Here is a 6,651-nt window from a genome sequence, read left to right on the forward strand (position 1 = left end):
TAACAATGTTCTAAAAAGATGAAGCAGGACTATCAACGAATCCACCTGACACAAAAATATTTGGAATTAAAACCATTCGAGGCACCATGCTAATGCTATTGTTTGATCATGACTTGAAACTCCCGAGAAAAGCTATTACTTTTATTTTGATTCAATGGATATCCAACAGAATAGTCGTTCCTAACTATTTCATTGATGTGGAAGGCGAATAGTTTGAGCAAATTAATAATTGTGTGACATCAAAAATTATTCAAAATTTTTAATTAAAGCCAAAACTTGCAGTTCTCACTTGCCTTTAAGTTTTAACATACATGGGGCAAGTGGGACATATTTGAACAACATTTTCGATAGAACAATTTTAACTGCTTTTAGATATTTGTCTAGTGAAAAATACCATGCCATGCATGTATCATATGGATCTGAATCAGATGTGGTTTGATATCATTGGTTTCGTTGTTAAAAAGTATTTTACAGTTCATTAACAGATGTTTATTTTACATTCTTAAAATTATCTCCCGAATGAAAAAGAGCAATGGTTATAACTATACGATATATTTCCGTTTACAGTGCAAATAATTAATATATTCTGCAGTAGGTCAGCAGGTTTAGTTTCGTGTTTTGTTATTTTTAAACTTTGAATCAGATTTACAGATTTTCAGATACACAAAGTGCTTAACATATAAATTGGCAATATCGTTCTATTGCAAATTTAGAACACTGCGCATTGCCTGAATGAAAACTTTTCTTTTGAAGTATCTTGATTTATGTAATAATTCGTGTTCTAAACAGGGAAATATTAATTCGAATGGTGAATAAAGATTTACTTATCCTTTCCACTTTAAACATTTGGTACAAAAGTAAGCTAATAGAAAGCAAGACATGAGACAATTAAACAGTGAGTCGGCTGTTGTCTTGTTTTCATTATAACATTATAATCCCTTTCTTGTTGCTACACAAGTCCGACAAACAACCAACCTCCATCCATGATCTGAAAATACTACGACTCAGAAATAATATTAGCATTATAAATTCCTTTAATTAGTTTCATTTGATAGTATAAAGCAGAATAGGTCCCACTTGCCCCGTTTGAAGGGGTAAGTGGGTCCTACAGGTGAATTTATTTCTTTCACTACCAATATTTTTTGTAATTGAATAAATGGCTTCCAACACGTCTACACTTCAACAACGGAAGCATATAATGATGTATCCCTGGTTAATGTTCTGAAACACCCTGATTTCTAAGTATGCGTTAACAATTTCGCTGAACTAGCGTTTTTTTTAGGTCCCACTTGCCCCGGTGTACCTTATTTGAAACAACTATTCCATCATGTTGTACTGGGTAAACTTCCGAAATTGTTGCCAAGGTGGCCTTTTCCGGGCCACTTGTTGGGCTGCGCATTTTGACATGCAAATAAAGTCTTTCTCTCCGACCAAAAATGACAAAATATTTATCTGTAAGAAAAGAAACTTGCATCAGTAAAATAAATTATGCTCATAATGTCAACCAGCAAATGCCGCACCTAACTTCGTCCTCGCCATCGAAGCTCCGGAGTTAGGCGCTACTTTTGATAGCTGTAGTAAGTTTACACAGCTGTAGTAGACAACAGTTTATATTCTTGATTAACAAATATTACTTACCTCCCGGTTCCGTAAGATGCCTCGGTATATTTGTCATATGCGCCGACCTGTCCTGAAGACCGAAACCGTCGACGTTCCGCTGATTCCGATCAAGTATAAAATATTCCGCACTTGCATGGATTACGATGATGTTTTGTTTATTTTCTCGGTTTTGTGCTAATGTTCATTGTTGCTTAATTTGAGAGTTTTACAATTTTTTGGTTGAATGGACAAACTTTTAATTTCACACTGGGTACAAAAGAAAAATAACTTTCAAACAAATAAAACACTTTGATCAGAACTATTTTAACTTTTATTTTTGGGAAAACAGAGCACTTTTCAAATTAAAAATGCAAAACTTTTATTGAAACTATATTTGTTTTTTGTGTGTACATACTTATACAGTAGATGCATAAGTTAGATTGCTAATGTCGTTCCTGTTCGCGTGACTAACATCTAGGTCACTTTGATCTGGCAGCCAAAGAACCGGTACTACAAGTGTCAAACCACCAGTGTGATATGAATACGATTAAGACGTGCACCTCACATTCCCCTTCCAAACAAAAACTAATAATTTGGGCGATGGAAGATTCTCCCAACAGCTAATGCCGTGATTCAGTCGCCTCCTCCATGTACCATATTCCACCAGCACTACCGAGAGCACTACATGATTGATGGTGCGCAACCAAGGTTCAATGTATGTGTGTGCGTTTTCTTGCACAACAGTTGAAAAACTCCATTCATTCCTGAGAAAGTAGTTAACTGCGAGGTTTCTTAGCCAAGTTACCATTTTTGCATTCATACATAAATCATGAGGCTAACACGATGATACTTTTATGCCCAGGGAAGTCGAGACAATTTCCGATACGAAAATTGCCTAGACCAGCACCGGGAATCGAACCCAGCCACCCTCAGCATGGTTTTGCTTTGTAGCCGCGCGTCTTACCGCACGGCTAAGGAGGGCCCTACAGTAATAATATATAATATACTTACTTGATACTTGATGGGCTACAGCTCTTCGATGAACCTACTTCGAATGGAGTATCCTTCTCCACTAGACTCGATCCTGGGCCAGTCGCTACCAGTCGCCCTGAACATTGAGCGCCCTCAGGTCCTCTTCAACTGCAAAAAGCCATCGTGTACGCGACCTTCCACGAAGCCTGCGGCATCTTCCGGGTTCTCTACTAAATATTATCTTCGCTTGACGTTCTTCCGACACACGAACTACGTGACCAGCCCACCGTAGTCTGCCGTGTTGAATAAGCTTAATAATATGCAGCCCTTTATACACCTGGTACAATTCGTGATTCATGCGGCGCCGGCAGATACCGTTCGCCTGTTTACCGCCGAGTATTGTCCGCAGCACTTTACGCTCAAACACTCCGAGAGCTCTCCGATCAGCCTCCTTAAACGTCCATGTCTCATGGCTGTATAAAGCCACCGGAAGAATCAGAGTAGTGTGCAGCGCGAGTTATGTTTTCGTTTGCAGACTACGGGACATAAGCTGGTTACGAAGTCCGTAATGAGCCCTATTTGCAGCTGCAATACGCCTTTTCACCTCGCGGGTAACTAATGTTCCAAGATACACAAATTCTTCTACCACATCAAATTTTTCACCATCCAGCACCATTTTGCTACCACCACCACTAATGAACCCACGTTGATTGCCAGCGACCATATACTTCGTTTTGCTGGTATTGATCGTGAGTCCAATCCTCGCTGTCTCCCTCCTTAAAAGGCACAAATGCCTCTTCCACGGCACGGCGATCAATCCCGATAATATCGATATCGTCCGCAAATCCCAGGAGCATATGCGATTTTGTGATAATGGTACCGCTTCTTCGCACACCAGCTCTACTAATCGCTCCCTCGAGCGCTATATTGAACAGTAGATTCGAGAGTGCATCACCCTGCTTTAATCCATCTAAGGTAACAAATGACGTCGATATTTCATCCGCAACCCTTACACTTGATTTCGATCCGTCCAACGTTATACGAATCAGCCGTATCAGTTTCACCGGAAAACCATGTTCAAGCATAATTTGCCATAATTCATTCCGTTTCACTGAATCGTACGCCGCCTTGAAATCAATAAACAGATGATGTGTCAGCAAGTCGTACTCGCGGAATTTATCAAGGATTTGTCTCAGGGTAAACATTTGATCCGTCGTTGATCGGCCCTCATGAAAACCTGCATGGTATTCGCCGACGAAGGACTCTTCAAGCGGTCTCAATCTGTTAAATAGAATACGGGACATAATTTTGTACGCCGAATCAAGGAGGGTTATTCTTCGGTAATTGGCGCACTCCAGTCTGTGCCCTTTCTTAAAGAGAGGGCAAATGAGGCCGTCCAACCAGCTAGCAGGCATTTCCTCGTCTACCCATGTTTTTGACATAATATGGTGCAGAACTTCATAAAGCTGCTCACTGCCATTTTTGAGAAGTTCAGTCGGGCCGGGAGCTGGTCCTTCCCCGCAACCCTATTGTTTTTCAGCTCTTTAACAGCTTTTTTAACCTCATCTAGTATAGGTGACTCCACAGCTTGTCCATCGTCGCTAATATTTATTCTGTTCACCGATGCACCGTCACTTCCTCCATTCAACAAAGTCTCGAAGTATTGCTTCCACCTTGCAGCCACTTCAGTTTTATCTGTCAGCAAATTCCCTTGTTGGTCGTTGCACATGACGGGAGATGGCGCTGCCTTTCTCCGCACGCCATTGACACTCGTTCTGCTCCATTTTTTCCTGCGCCTCACTAATAACTTGTTCTTCGTACACTTTTTTCTTCCTGCGGTAGGTTCGTTTTTCGGCTGCTCTTGCTTCCTTCCTTCTTGCTTGCTCATTCGATCGGAAACCCGACACCAACATCCGGATTCTGGCAACGTTCTTCTCGCCTGTCACTCTCTGACATTCCACTTCGAACCAACCCGTCCTGGGTCGCCTCTGTGCAGTGCCTACCACTTCTCGTGCTGTTGTGCTCACCGCTCCATGGATCGACTCCCATAGATCGTTGATGTTGTCGCTAACGTTGATTGCACTTATCCGTTCGTCGAGCTTCTGGCGGTACTCAGCCCATACTCCTTCCGCCGACAATCGCTGGATATTGTAACGCATTGTTCGCTGTGATCTTTCGTTCGATACAGTTGACAACCGTGATCGAATTTAACTGACAACGAGGTAGTGATCAGAGTTAATGTTCGGACCTCTGAATGTCCGCACATCGATAACATCCGAAAAATGGCGCTCAAGTTGCAAGTTTCACCATTTGTGTGTCTCCAGGTGTGCTTTCGGATGTTCTTTCGTGCAAAGTAGGTGCTACTGATGGCCATCCCTCTGGCAGCAGCAAAATTTACTAGCCGTAGGCCGTTGTCATTGGTAGCGGAGTGAAGGCTCTCCCTACCGATTATGGGACGGAAAAAGTCCTCTCTACCGACCTGAGCGTTAGCGTCTCCGATAACAATTTTCACGTCATGCTTTGGGCACTCTCCATAGGCTTTTTCAAGACATTCATGAATCGTGTCCTTCACGTCGTCGGATTTATCGTTTGTCGGTGCGTAAACGTTGATTAGGCTGTAATTGAAGAATTTGACCCGTATCCTCAACACACAGATTCGTTCGCTAATGGGTTTCCACCGCATCACTCGCTTCATCTGCTTGCCCATCACTACGAAACCAACTCCATGCTCTGCTTTTCGCCGCCGCTGTGATAGATGTTATACTTGAATGCAGTGTTGGTCGTGGGGTCCACGGCTCGGAATTCACGTTCTCCGGATCTAGGCCATCGGACTTCTTGAATAGCAGCCACGTTCACTCCAACCTTCTGCAGTTCACGAGCCAGAAGGCTCACTCGTCCAGGTTCATTTAGGGTCCTGACATTCCAGGTACCGAGTTTCCAATCATAGTCCTTATTTCGTTGCCGGGTCGGTTGCCAAAAATAACGTTCTCTTTTCTTCTATCTCCATTTTCGTGGTATTTGAGAGGCTTCAGTAAGCTACCTTACCGGGGTCGCGTTACCTACATCGCGATGATGGGGCTGCCACCTTAGGTATAGCTGACGCGATACAGCATTTCGTTAATCAGCCGCTGGGTACCAGGCAGACGCTATTTGAGCCGCACCTCCTGGTGAACAGACGCTCGAGGCGTACCTTCTCACTCTAGCTGATGTCAGAAGGACAACAGTGCCCAGGCTGCACTACCAGCTAAGTACACAACCCTTAGCTGGCGGTCTTTTGTCATTGTCATCAAAAATTGCGTTTATTATGCCAACCTCGTACTGCTAACCGTTTTTAATTAAATTACTCCTAGAATTTTTGAGAAGAGTTTTAAAAAACTTCCCGTATGCTTCCCCGTGCAATTTGTTTCAAATATCATCCTTTGACTTCTTCTTCTTCTTCTTTGTGCAACCTTTATTTGCCAATAACTCATTCCAGAAACTGAATTTCAAAATATGATGTATGGTGGACTTCTAGTGCGAAGATTTTTCTGCAACTCTGCCTAATGGTTCGTTGTTTGAATTCCACTAGTAACGGAGTTATAACTATAGTTTCAGTAACAAAATTTCAATAATTTAGTATAAGTTACTGCAACTAGCGCTATAACTCCGTTGTTAGTTGAATTCTAACAATGAACCATTACGCAGAGTTGTAGAAAAACCTTCGCACTAGAAGTCCACCATACAACATATTTTGAAGTTCAGCTTCTGGATTGAGTTGTTGACAAACTACTAAATGATCGAACACAAATTACTAAATGATCGATAACATCCCTGCTACCTACAACCACCGTCCATACAGGAATTCTGCATTCACAACATGATAACTTCAAGGACAATCCCCACATTCTTTGTGAATTGCAGATAAGTATTCTGTTTATATTTCAATTGCACTGAGCTCGTTCTAATATGATTGGCGAATGAATCGACTTGCCACATATTTAGACACATCGTGAATAATCCATATCATTAGTAAATTTATATATTCCCGCAAATGCATAAATTACTATTTTATGGCAACATATCACTGCGAAACGGAAAAAT

This window comes from Armigeres subalbatus, chromosome 1, assembly GCF_024139115.2.
Source record: "Armigeres subalbatus isolate Guangzhou_Male chromosome 1, GZ_Asu_2, whole genome shotgun sequence".
Taxonomy (NCBI): Eukaryota; Metazoa; Arthropoda; class Insecta; order Diptera; family Culicidae; genus Armigeres; species Armigeres subalbatus.